Source organism: Phalangium opilio, unplaced genomic scaffold (genome assembly GCF_054372755.1).
Source record: "Phalangium opilio isolate 3A_F unplaced genomic scaffold, DU_Popi_V2 ptg000230l_1, whole genome shotgun sequence".
Lineage (NCBI taxonomy): Eukaryota > Metazoa > Arthropoda > Arachnida > Opiliones > Phalangiidae > Phalangium > Phalangium opilio.
Window position 1 is genome coordinate 582685 of NW_028324221.1, and position 13970 is coordinate 596654.

Genomic DNA, 13970 nt, shown 5'->3' on the forward strand with positions numbered 1-13970 from the left:
AGATCTCTTGGAAAACTCAGAATAACCCAGTATCTATGGTGTAGTGGTTATCACGTCCGCCTAACACGCAAACGGTCCCAGGTTCGCGCCCTGGTAGATACATGTTTTGACCATCGTGATTGGACATAATAATAAGCTTGATCTCTTGGAAAACTCAGAATAACGAAGTATCTATGGTGTAGTGGTTATCACGTCCGCCTAACACGCGGAAGATCTCAGGTTCGAGTTCTGATAGATACATGTTTCGACCATCGTGATTGGACATAATAATAAGCTAGATCTCTTGGAAAACTCAGAATAACCAAGTATCTATGGTGTAGTGGTTATCACGTCCGCCTAACACGCGGAAGGTCCCAGGTTCGAGCCCTGATAGATACATGTTTTGACCATCGTGATTAGATATAATAATAAGATAGATCTCTTGGAAAACTTTATATTAACACGTATCTATGGTGTAGTGGTTATCACGTCCGCTTCACACGCGGAAGGACCCAGGTTCGAGCCCTGGTAGATCCATGTTTTGACCATCGTGATTGGACATAATAATAAGCTAGATCTCTTGGAAAACTTAGGATAACCAAGTATCTATGGTGTAGTGGTTATCTAGTCCGCTTTACACGCGGAAGGTCCCAGGTTCGAACCCGGGTAGAAGCACCTTTTGACCACCGTGATTAGACATAATAATAGGATAGATCTCTTCGAAAACTCAGAATAGCCAAGATTCTTTGTTGTAGTGGTTATCACGTCCGCTTTACATGCGGAAGATCTCAGGTTCGAGTTCTGATAAATACATGTTTTGACCATCGTGATTGGACATAATAATAAGCTAGATCTCTTGGAAAACTCAGAATAACAAAGTATCTATGGTGTAGTGGTTATCACGTCCGCCTAACACGCGGAAGATCTCAGGTTCGAGTTCTGATAGATACATGTTTTGACCATCGTGATTGGACTTAATAATAAGCTAGATCTCTTGGAAAACTCTGTTTGACAACGTATCTATGGTTTAGTGGTTATCACGTCCGCCTAACACGCAAACGGTCCCAGGTTCGCACCCTGGTAGATACATGTTTTGACCATCGTGATTGGACATAATAATAAGCTAGATCTCTTGGAAAACTCAGAATAACGAAGTATCTTTGGTGTAGTGGTTATCACGTCCGCCTAACACGCGGAAGATCTCAGGTTCGAGTTCTGATAGATACGTGTTTCAACCATCGTGATTGGACAAAATAATAAGCTAGATCTCTTGGAAAACTTAGAATAACCAAGCATCTATGGTGTAGTGGTTATCTAGTCCGCTTTACACGCGGAAGGTCCCAGGTTCGAGCCCTGGTAGATGCATCTTTTGACCACCGTGATTAGACATAATAATAGGATAGATCTCTTCGAAAACTCAGAATACCCAAGTATCTTTGTTGTAGTGGTTATCACGTCCGCTTTACATGCGGAAGATCTCAGGTTCGAGTTCTGATAAATACATGTTTTGACCATCGTGATTGGACATAATAATAAGCTAGATCTCTTGGAAAACTCAGAATAACGAAGTATCTATGGTGTAGTGGTTATCACGTCCGCCTAACACGCGGAAGATCTCAGGTTCGAGTTCTGATAGATACATGTTTTGACCATCGTGATTGGACTTAATAATAAGCTAGATCTCTTGGAAAACTCTGTTTGAGAACGTATCTATGGTTTAGTGGTTATCACGTCCGCCTAACACGCAAACGGTCCCAGGTTCGCGCCCCCGTAGATACATGTTTCGACCATCGTGATTGGACATAATAAAAAGCTAGATCTCTTGGAAAACTCAGAAACTAAGTATCTATGGTTTAGTGGTTATCACGTCCGCCTAACACGCAAACGGTCCCAGGTTCGAGCCCTGGGAGATACATGTTTTGACCATCGTGATTAGACATAATAATAAGGTACATCCCTTCGAAAACTCAGAAACAAAGTATCTATGGTTTAGTGGGTATCACGTCCGCCTAACACGCAAACGGTCCCAGGTTCGAGCCCTGGTAGATACATGTTTTGACCATCGTGATTGGACATAATAATAAGCTAGATCTCTTTGAAAACTCAGATTAGCGAAGTAACTATTGTGTTGTGGTTATCACGTCCGCTTTACACGCGGAAGCACCCAGGTTCGAGCCCTGGTAGATACATGTTTTGACCATCGTGATTAGGCATAATAATAAGGTTAGATCTCTTCGAAAACTCAGAATAGCCAAGTATCTTTGTTGTAGTGGTTATCACGTCCGCTTTACACGCGGAAGATCTCAGGTTCGAGTTCTGATAGATACATGTTTTGACCATCGTGATTGGACATAATAATAACCTAGATCTCTTGGAAAACTCAGAATAACGAAGTATCTATGGTGTAGTGGTTATCACGTCCGTCTAACACGCGGAAGATCTCAGGTTCGAGTTCTGATAGATACATGTTTTGACCATCGTGATTGGACATAATAATAAGCTATATCTCTTGGAGAACTCAGAACAACCTAGTATCTATGGTGTAGTGGTTATCAAGTCCGCGTTACACGCGGAAGGTCTCAGGTTCGAGCCTTGATAGATACATGTTTTGACCATCGTGATTGGACATAATAATAAGCTAGATCTCTTGGAAAACTCAGAATAACCAAGTATCTATGGTGTAGTGGTTATCACGTCCGCCTAACACGCGGAAGATCTCAGGTTCGAGTTCTGATAGATACATGTTTCGACCATCGTGATTGGACATAATAATAAGCTAGATCTCTTGGAAAACTCAGAATAACCCAGTATCTATGGTGTAGTGGTTATCACGTCCGCCTAACACGCAAACGGTCCCAGGTTCGCGCCCTGGTAGATACATGTTTTGACCATCGTGATTGGACATAATAATAAGCTTGATCTCTTGGAAAACTCAGAATAACGAAGTATCTATGGTGTAGTGGTTATCACGTCCGCCTAACACGCGGAAGATCTCAGGTTCGAGTTCTGATAGATACATGTTTCGACCATCGTGATTGGACATAATAATAAGCTAGATCTCTTGGAAAACTCAGAATAACCAAGTATCTATGGTGTAGTGGTTATCACGTCCGCCTAACACGCGGAAGGTCCCAGGTTCGAGCCCTGATAGATACATGTTTTGACCATCGTGATTAGATATAATAATAAGATAGATCTCTTGGAAAACTTTATATTAACACGTATCTATGGTGTAGTGGTTATCACGTCCGCTTCACACGCGGAAGGACCCAGGTTCGAGCCCTGGTAGATCCATGTTTTGACCATCGTGATTGGACATAATAATAAGCTAGATCTCTTGGAAAACTTAGGATAACCAAGTATCTATGGTGTAGTGGTTATCTAGTCCGCTTTACACGCGGAAGGTCCCAGGTTCGAACCCGGGTAGAAGCACCTTTTGACCACCGTGATTAGACATAATAATAGGATAGATCTCTTCGAAAACTCAGAATAGCCAAGATTCTTTGTTGTAGTGGTTATCACGTCCGCTTTACATGCGGAAGATCTCAGGTTCGAGTTCTGATAAATACATGTTTTGACCATCGTGATTGGACATAATAATAAGCTAGATCTCTTGGAAAACTCAGAATAACGAAGTATCTATGGTGTAGTGGTTATCACGTCCACTTCACACGCGGAAAGATCCAGGTTCAAGCCCTGGTAGATACATGTTTTGACCATCGTGATTGGACATAATAATAAGCTAGATCTCTTGGAAAACTCTGTTTGACAACGTATCTATGGTTTAGTGGCTATCACGTCCGCCTAAGGGGATTCGCGTTTTGGTTTTCGTCGAGTGCGGTCGCGTTTTTCTCTCGCTCCGTCCTCGGCTTCTCCTCTTGCTCGCGGGTTTTTTTTTCGGCCTTTTGACTTTTTTATTCGTTTCCTTGCGTGAGTTTCTTTTTTGCTGTCTATTTTGAGTCGGGTTTCTCGCGTTTTGGGCTCTGCCTCGGGCAGAGTCCCGTTATTTTTTCAACTAATCTATTATTATTACTAATCTACTTACACGATGGAAGTTTTGAAACGTTCGGTTTTTGTAGAATGTCAGGAGCGCGTTGTTTCGAAGATTGAAGAGGCTTTGTCATTGACTTTTGGTGCGGATTCTTATTCGTCGGTGGTGAGTACGAAAGGCGGATTTTTCATAACATTTGTGTCGTTGGAAGATGCGGATAATTGCGCAGAATTAGGTCTTGGGCTCGAGGCGGAAGACTGCGTGGTGCGTAAAGTCGGGAGTCGCGAGATCATTGCTACCTTTTTTGATCTCCCGGAGTTTGTATCGGATGACGTTTTAAAGGCAAAGTTGCTGAGTTATAATTGCGAGTTAAAAAGTGAGGTGGTTTGGGAGCGTACACATGGCAAGTATTACGGGCAACGATCGATAAAGGTTTCGCTACCCGAGGGTGTCTCTAGCTTACCTTATAGTTTGCGTTTGGTCGACGTCATGGGGCTCGAAAGCTCCTACCGCGTTCGGCATGATCGGCAGGGCAAAGTTTGTAATAAGTGTCTGTCTAACTCTCACCTCTACAAGGACTGTCCTCTCTTCGTTTGCCGCCGGTGTGACGCTCAGGGGCATATCGCGCGGGTTTGCCCCAATGTTGATATACCTCGTCGCTTGCCTCCTGCTGCACCTTCTGTCGACTTGCCCGTTGGTGTTTCTTCCGCCGAGGTTATCCCGGAGGGCGGGTCACCAGTTGCAGCGCCTGGAGACTCTGAAGTACTGGTTGCGGCTCAGAAACGTCCAGTTTCTAGTAGTGAGAGTGAACCTTCTGTTTCGCCCGAGGATGGCCAGGGCGACTGGCGTGTTGTCGGTGGTAAGCAGGGGCTGAAACGACCTAAGTCAGACCTCCCCTTGCTTGGTCGGCCTCCTTCTCCACGTCTTATCGCTGACCCGGTAACCCCTCCGCTGCTCTCGCCCTTCAATGATAAAAATCGTTTCTCTTAACGTCCGCGGTTTGCGGGCTCTGGCGAAGATGAAAGAACTGGTTGAATGGAGCAAGGGTTTCGACGTTTTGTGTCTCCAAGAGACTCACTGGTCGGGCTCCCATGTCGCGGTTTTTCGGTCTCTTTGGCGCGGTCCCATTTATTTTGATAATGACCCTGTTTCCGGTTTTCGCGGTGTTGCCATTTGCATTCGGGCGGGTCTTGACGTTTTGCCTTCCCGCGTCCTACGTAGTGGGGAGGGCCGGTTTATTTTGGCGTCTTTGTCCATTGACAGCGAACCTCTGGATATCGTGAACGTGTATCTTCCGAATGTCGCGCCCGATCGTTTGCCCTTTTATGACCGCTTGCGGGGGGTGGTCTCGCGCTGTTCGCGTCCCCTAGTCGTTGGGGACTTTAACGACGTAGCGCAGCCGGGTCTGGATCGCCGACCATTGTCTGGTTCCTCTTCGCGTTTTGGCTCGACTGCCTTATTCCGATTTCTACGTGATACCCACCTCATTGACGTTTGGCGCGCAACACATGCGGACAACTTTGACTGGACCTGGTCCGGTCCCGTGTATGGCTCTTATCTTCAATCGCGCATCGACTATGTTCTCCTTGCCGGGGAGGATCGTCAGAATGTTACGACCTGTCAGATCTTACCGTGTCCCCTTTCGGACCATCGCGCCCTTGAACTCCGTCTCGTCTTGGACGGCGTTAAGATGGGCCCAGGTACGTGGTCTTTTAATGCGCGTCTCTTGCAGTTCGACGCCTACCGCCAGGCGGTCCTACGCATTCTTCGCCGGAGTCGCCAACGCTTTCGCGAATCGCCGGACAAATTTGCATGGTACGAAGCTTTAAAGCAGTCCCTACGCGAACATGCCATGTTGTACGGGAAGGTTCAAGCCTCGCGTGATCGCGCCGAACGAACTCGCTTACGCGAAGCCTTGTCCAAGACTCAGCTGGCCGCATCTAATTCCTCGGTTGGTCTCGCGGACTTTCTTGTGGCGAAGGAGGCCTTAAACGACTTCGACAGGGGGGTGCTGCAGGGGGCAGTAGTTCGGGCTAACCAGCAATGGCGCTCGGCCGGTGAGCGTCCTACGTCCTTTTTTCTCCGCCTGGAACGTCATCGGCAGTCTTCTAAGTCGATCAAATGTGTCTTCGCGCCTGACGCGCAGCTCCTCACGGTACCGGGGGCCGTTCGGCAGCGCTATTTTGAACACTTCGCGGCGATGTCTCGTAGACGTCCTACGGACCGGGCTGTAATTGACTTTTACGCGTCTTTCGTTACTAACAGACTTTGTGCGGCCGACGCGCAGGTTTGTGATGCCCCGATACGGTGGGCGGACATTTCAATGGTCTTAAATTGCGCTCCCGCCGGCAAAAGCCCGGGTACTGACGGTTTCACGAATGAGTTCTGGCGATTCGTGCTGCCACATATTCAGGAAGAATTTGTTGCACTCTTTTCCCATTGTCATTCGGAGGGTCGCCTTCCTCCTTCTATGAAGGAAGGGCTCATTATCTTGCTGCCTAAAGCCGGTGATTTAAGAGACGTCAAGAACAGACGCCCCATCACGTTGCTAAACGCGGACTATAAGCTCGTCGCGAAAGTACTCGGTTCACGGCTATCTTCAATTTTTCCATCGTTAATTCATGGTTCGCAAACGGGCGCCGTTCGATCACGTTCCGCGACCAGTACTCCCGCCCTTTTCTCCGACATCATGGACTATCTGCAGCGGTCTCGCGGGCCGGGTATCCTCGTTAAATTAGATCTCGCGAAAGCGTTTGATCAGGTTTCGTGGGACTACCTCTTTGCGGTACTTCGCGCTTTTGGCTTCGGCGAGCCTTTTCGCAAGTGGATTCAATTATTTCTCGTTGGCAGCAAGTCTTGCCTGAAAATAAATGGATATTTAACAGACTTTTTTCAGCTCGGTCGATCGGTCCGCCAGGGCTGTCCGCTTAGTCCCTTGCTTTACGTTCTCTCTTCCGAACCCCTTTGCTACGCCTTGGAATGCCGTCCCGCTATCGACCGGATTTTTTGGCCGACCTCTCAGCCTCCTCCCTTGTTACGGGTTCATGTCGATGACAATGCCTTGGTGGTCCGTGATACAGCGTCCGTCTTGGAAGTTGTGCGGGAATATCAGCGGTATGGCCTCGCGTCGGGTTCCGACTTGAACATCTCCAAGTGTCGAGGTATGTGGTTGGATTGCGACCGGGGTCGAGCCCCTTCCACCGTTGCGGACCTCACTATCTCGTCCGACCCGCTCGAGATTTTGGGCATCTTTCTCAGTACGGATGGCGCGGTATCGGACGATCTTAACTGGACCCCGCGTTTGGCTAAATTCCGTCGTGTCCTTCGCATTTGGAAAGGTCGGCGCCTTTCCTTGTCGGGCAAGATCGTGGTGGTCAACACTTTGGCCATGTCATTACTGGGGCATTCGCTGCGGTCCCTCGCGTTACCTAATCGGTTTGAGGACGACTTTCGCCGGGAAACCCTGGGTTTTTGTGGGGTGAACGCGCCCATGCGGTCGCTTATTCTTTGCTTACGCGTCCGAAGAAGGTCGGCGGCTTCGGTCTGGTTGACTTGCGCACGAAGAAACTTACTTTTCGCTTGCAAGAACTGTTACGGTATATTACGGGCGCCGACGCGCAACGTACGTACGAACTGGCTCAGTATTTGTTGTGTCCTTCTTTGCATGCCTTGGACCCGGGATTTGACATTTTACAGTGCACGCTCCCTGCCTCGTATGTCGCGAGGCTCTCACCCCGGTATCGTGAGCTTTGGCTCGCTTGGTCTGAATTCTGTGCCACTCAGAATCTGCATTTTAGAGACCCGCCCGATTTATTAAATTCGGTTTTATTTTTCAACCCGCGTATTGACATGTCCGGTCTCAGTCCGCGTGCTCGTGCGTGTTTTCTTTTTCACGGTCTGTATCGCTTACGGGATTTTACTTACGAAGTGGTTCCGGGTTTTTTACCCAGTCCCGCGATTGCTGACCTGTGTGGGCTAGCTTCGGACGCCCCTTGCCCGCCGTGGCTTACAACTGCGGTTCAATATATACATTCTGTTCTCCCGGAGACTTGTCTTTCCCGCGTTCGGTCGCGGCGCCGCTTCTGCCGTACGGTCAGTGTGACACTAGTCGATAATACGGGTGCGGATTTCGACTTGACTGCCCTGACCAGCAAGGTCATCTACGGTCGTTTTGCGCTCTCCACCGTTGCTGAGTCCCCAGGTGAGCATGCCTGGCGCCGGTTCTTTGGGGGTCCCCTGCCTCGCCCTGCCTGGTCAACGTTACACTCGTCTTTGCTTCGTCCTTCTCATCGCGACGTCAACCTTCAAGTGGTGCATGGGGCTATCTTTACGTCTGAGCGTCTTTTCGCCATCGGTCTTTCGTCTAACCCCACGTGCGTGTTTTGCTTCAACAATGTCGAAACTTTAGAGCACATTTTCTTGCGCTGCCCCTTTACGATTCGGCTCTGGCAGTCCCTCTTTGTCACTAAATTAGGCTTGGCCCTTGACAGTGTGCTGGGCAGTTGTACGCCCGGCAGGGACTCTTTTATCATCTTTCAACATTATTCGGCTGGCATTCGCCCGAAATCCCGTGTGAAATTCGTTCATTTCTTAACGTCACTCTTTAAATGGCTGGTTTTAAATGCACGTTCGTTTTTAATTAGTACTGGCAAAGTCTCGTTAGCTATTTTAGAAAAACGTTGTTACGCTATTTTAAAACGCGAACTACGTCTAACCTTAAGCTCCCATTTTTTGTTATTGAATCGTGATGAACAATTTTTAAAGCATATAAGACAATTCTTAGACTGGTTGTAATTGTTCGATATTTCCTGACGTGTACAAAGTAACATTGATTATCTTTGACGTTTGTATCAATTTTGTTTTATAATAAAAAATAAAAAAAAAAAAAAAAAAAAACGTCCGCCTAACACGCAAACGGTCCCAGGTTCGCGCCCTGGTTGATACATGGTTTGACCAACGTGATTTGACATAATAATAAGGTAGATCTCTTCGAAAACTCAGAAAATCCAAGTATCGATGGTGTAGTGGTTATCACGTCCGCTTCACACGCGGAAAGATCCAGGTTCAAGCCCTGGTAGATACATGTTTTGACCATCGTGATTGGGCATAATAATAAGATAGATCTCTTGGAAAACTCAGAAACTAAGTATCTATGGTTTAGTGGTTATCACGTCCTTCTAAGACGCAAACGGTCCCAGGTTTGAGCCCTGGTAGATACATGTTTTGACCATCGTGACTAGACATAATAATAAGGTACATCTCTTCGAAAACTCAGAAACTAAGTATCTATGGTTTAGTGGCTATCACGTCCGCCTAACACGCAAACGGTCCCAGGTTCGAGCCCTGGTAGATACATGTTTTGACCATCGTGATTGGACATAATAATAAGCTAGATCTCTTGGAAAACTTAGAATAACCAAGTAACTATGGTGTAGTGGTTATCTAGTCCGCTTTACACGCGGAAGGTCCCAGGTTCGAGCCCTGGTAGATGCATCTTTTGACCACCGTGATTAGACATAATAATAGGATAGATCTCTTCGAAAACTCAGAATAGCCAAGTATCTTTGTTGTAGTGGTTATCACGTCCGCTTTACATGCGGAAGATCTCAGGTTCGAGTTCTGATAAATACATGTTTTGACCATCGTGATTGGACATAATAATAAGCTAGACCTCTTGGAAAACTCAGAATAACGAAATATCTATGGTGTAGTGGTTATCACGTCCGCCTAACACGCAAACGGTCCCAGGTTCGAGCCCTGGGAGATACATGTTTTGACCATCGTGATTAGACATAATAATAAGGTACATCTCTTCGAAAACTCAGAAGCAAAGTATCTATGGTTTAGTGGGTATCACGTCCGCCTAACACGCAAACGGTCCCAGGTTCGAGCCCTGGTAGATACATGTTTTTACCATCGTGATTGGACATAATAATAAGCTAGATCTCTTTGAAAACTCAGATTAGCGAAGTAACTATGGTGTAGTGGTTATCACGTCCGCTTTACACGCGGAAGCACCCAGGTTCGAGCCCTGGTAGATACATGTTTTGACCATCGTGATTAGGCATAATAATAAGGTTAGATCTCTTCGAAAACTCAGAATAGCCAAGTATCTTTGTTGTAGTGGTTATCACCTCCGCTTTACACGCGGAAGATCTCAGGTTCGAGTTCTGATAGATACATGTTTTGACCATCGTGATTGGACATAATAATAACCTAGATCTCTTGGAAAACTCAGAATAACGAAGTATCTATGGTGTAGTGGGTATCACGTCCGCGTAACACGCGGAAGATCTCAGGTTCGAGTTCTGACAGATACATGTTTCGACCATCGTGATTGGACATAATAATAAGCTAGATCTCTTGGAGAACTCAGAACAACCTAGTATCTATGGTGTAGTGGTTATCAAGTCCGCGTTACACGCGGAAGGTCTCAGGTTCGAGCCTTGATAGATACATGTTTTGACCATCGTGATTGGACATAATAATAAGCTAGATCTCTTTGAAAACTCAGATTAGCGAAGTAACTATGATGTAGTGGTTATCACGTCCGCTTTACACGCGGAAGGTCTCAGGTTCGAGCCCTGATACATACATGTTTTGACCATCGTGATTAGACATAATAATAAAGTAGATCTCTTGGAAAACTAAGAATAACCAAATATCTATGGTGTAGTGGTTATCACGTCCGCCTAACACGCGGAAGATCTCAGGTTCGAGTTCTGATAGATACATGTTTGGACCATCGTGATTGGACTTAATAATAAGCTAGATCTCTTGGAAAACTCTGTTTGACAACGTATCAATGGTTTAGTGGTTATCACGTCCGCCTAACACGCAAACGGTCCCAGGTTCGCGCTGGTAGATACATGTTTTGATCATCGTGATTAGGCATAATAATAAGGTTAGATCTCTTCGAAAACTCAGAAAAGCCAAGTATCTTTGTTGTAGTGGTTATCACGTCCGCTTTACGCGCGGAAGATCTCAGGTTCGAGTTCTGATAGATACATGTTTTGACCATCGTGATTGGACTTAATAAAAAGCTAGATCTCTTGGAAAACTCAGAAACTAAGTATCTATGGTTTAGTGGTTATCACGTCCGCCTAACACGCAAACGGTCCCAGGTTCGAGCCCTGGGAGATACATGTTTTGACCATCGTGATTAGACATAATAAAAAGCTAGATCTCTTGGAAAACTCAGAAACTAAGTATCTATGGTTTAGTGGTTATCACGTCCGCCTAACACGCAAACGGTCCCAGGTTCGAGCCCTGGGAGATACATGTTTTGACCATCGTGATTAGACATAATAATAAGGTACATCTCTTCGAAAACTCACAAGCAAAGTATCTATGGTTTAGTGGGTATCACGTCCGCCTAACACGCAAACGGTCCCAGGTTCGAGCCCTGGTAGATACATGTTTTTACCATCGTGATTGGACATAATAATAAGCTAGATCTCTTTGAAAACTCAGATTAGCGAAGTAACTATGGTGTAGTGGTTATCACGTCCGCTTTACACGCGGAAGCACCCAGGTTCGAGCCCTGTTAGATACATGTTTTGACCATCGTGATTAGGCATAATAATAAGGTTAGATCTCTTCGAAAACTCAGAATAGCCAAGTATCTTTGTTGTAGTGGTTATCACCTCCGCTTTACACGCGGAAGATCTCAGGTTCGAGTTCTGATAGATACATGTTTTGACCATCGTGATTGGACAAAATAATAACCTAGATCTCTTGGAAAACTCAGAATAACGAAGTATCTATGGTGTAGTGGGTATCACGTCCGCGTAACACGCGGAAGATCTCAGGTTCGAGTTCTGACAGATACATGTTTCGACCATCGTGATTGGACATAATAATAAGCTAGATCTCTTGGAGAACTCAGAACAAGCTAGTATCTATGGTGTAGTGGTTATCAAGTCCGCGTTACACGCGGAAGGGCTCAGGTTCGAGCCTTGATAGATACATGTTTTGACCATCGTGATTGGACATAATAATAAGCTAGATCTCTTTGAAAACTCAGATTAGCGAAGTAACTATGGTGTAGTGGTTATCACGTCCGCTTTACACGCGGAAGGTCTCAGGTTCGAGCCCTGATACATACATGTTTTGACCATCGTGATTAGACATAATAATAAAGTAGATCTCTTGGAAAACTAAGAATAACCAAATATCTATGGTGTAGTGGTTATCACGTCCGCCTAACACGCGGAAGATCTCAGGTTCGAGTTCTGATAGATACATGTTTGGACCATCGTAATTGGACTTAATAATAAGCTAGATCTCTTGGAAAACTCTGTTTGACAACGTATCAATGGTTTAGTGGTTATCACGTCCGCCTAACACGCAAACGGTCCCAGGTTCGCGCTGGTAGATACATGTTTTGATCATCGTGATTAGGCATAATAATAAGGTTAGATCTCTTCGAAAACTCAGAAAAGCCAAGTATCATTGTTGTAGTGGTTATCACGTCCGCTTTACGCGCGGAAGATCTCAGGTTCGAGTTCTGATAGATACATGTTTTGACCATCGTGATTGGACTTAATAATAAGCTAGATCTCTTGGAAAACTCTGTTTGACAACGTATCTATGGTTTAGTGGTTATCACGTCCGCCTAACACGCAACGGTCCCAGGTTCGAGTTCTGATAAATACATGTTTTGACCATCGTGATTGAACATAATAATAAGCTAGATCTCTTGGAAAACTCAGAATAACGAAGTATCTATGGTGTAGTGGTTATCACGTCCGCCTAACACGCGGAAGATCTCAGGTTCGAGTTCTGATAGATACATGTTTTGACCATCGTGATTGGACTTAATAATAAGCTAGATCTCTTGGAAAACTCTGTTTGACAACGTATCTATGGTTTAGTGGTTATCACGTCCGCCTAACACGCAAACGGTCCCAGGTTCGCGCCCTGGTAGATTCATGTTTCGACCATCGTGATTGGACATAATAAAAAGCTAGATCTCTTGGAAAACTCAGAAACTAAGTATCTATGGTTTAGTGGTTATCACGTCCGCCTGACACGCAAACGGTCCTAGGTTCGAGCCCTGGGAGATACATGTTTTGACCATCGTGATTAGACATAATAATAAGGTACATCTCTTCGAAAACTCAGAAACAAAGTATCTATGGTTTAGTGGGTATCACGTCCGCCTAACACGCAAACGGTCCCAGGTTCGAGCCCTGGTACATACATGTTTTGACCATCGTGATTGGACATAATAATAAGCTAGATCTCTTTGAAAACTCAGAATAACGAAGTATCTATGGTGTAGTGGGTATCACGTCCGCGTAACACGCGGAAGATCTCAGGTTCGAGTTCTGACAGATACATGTTTCGACCATCGTGATTGGACATAATAATAAGCTAGATCTCTTGGAGAACTCAGAACAACCTAGTATCTATGGTGTAGTGGTTATCAAGTCCGCGTTACACGCGGAAGGTCTCAGGTTCGAGCCTTGATAGATACATGTTTTGACCATCGTGATTGGACATAATAATAAGCTAGATCTCTTGGAAAACTCAGATTAGCGAAGTAACTATGGTGTAGTGGTTATCACCTCCGCTTTACACGCGGAAGGTCTCAGGTTCGAGCCCTGATACATACATGTTTTGACCATCGTGATTAGACATAATAATAAAGTAGATCTCTTGGAAAACTAAAAATAACCAAATATCTATGGTGTAGCGGTTATCACGTCCGCCTAACACGCGGAAGATCTCAGGTTCGAGTTCTGATAGATACATGTTTTGACCATCGTGATTGGACTTAATAATAAGCTAGATCTCTTGGAAAACACTGTTTGACAACGTATCTATGGTTTAGTGGTTATCACGTGAGCCTAACACGCAACGGTCCCAGGTTCGCGCCCTGGTAGATACATGTTTTGACCATCGTGATTGGACATAATAATAAGCTAGATCTCTTGGAAAACTCAGAATAACGAAGTATCTATGGTGTAGTGGTTATCACGTCCGCCTAACACGC

At 45.5% G+C, this 13970-nt stretch overlaps 6 non-coding genes across 6 annotated transcripts; all 6 read left to right on the top strand.

Moving 5' to 3' along the window:
• The first annotated feature begins 305 nt into the window (after nt 1-305).
• TRNAV-AAC (transfer RNA valine (anticodon AAC)) lies at nt 306-378 on the top strand. Its single transcript has one exon. It is a non-coding gene; the product is annotated as a tRNA-Val (tRNA).
• Nucleotides 379-443: 65 nt separating this feature from the next.
• TRNAV-CAC (transfer RNA valine (anticodon CAC)) lies at nt 444-516 on the top strand. Its single transcript has one exon. It is a non-coding gene; the product is annotated as a tRNA-Val (tRNA).
• Nucleotides 517-3062: 2546 nt separating this feature from the next.
• Nucleotides 3063-3135, top strand: TRNAV-AAC (transfer RNA valine (anticodon AAC)). Its single transcript has one exon. It is a non-coding gene; the product is annotated as a tRNA-Val (tRNA).
• A 65-nt stretch (nt 3136-3200) lies between these two features.
• On the top strand, nt 3201-3273 carry TRNAV-CAC (transfer RNA valine (anticodon CAC)). Its single transcript has one exon. It is a non-coding gene; the product is annotated as a tRNA-Val (tRNA).
• A 341-nt stretch (nt 3274-3614) lies between these two features.
• Nucleotides 3615-3687, top strand: TRNAV-CAC (transfer RNA valine (anticodon CAC)). The gene has a single exon. It is a non-coding gene; the product is annotated as a tRNA-Val (tRNA).
• A 5293-nt stretch (nt 3688-8980) lies between these two features.
• TRNAV-CAC (transfer RNA valine (anticodon CAC)) lies at nt 8981-9053 on the top strand. The gene has a single exon. It is a non-coding gene; the product is annotated as a tRNA-Val (tRNA).
• The last annotated feature ends 4917 nt before the right edge of the window (nt 9054-13970 follow it).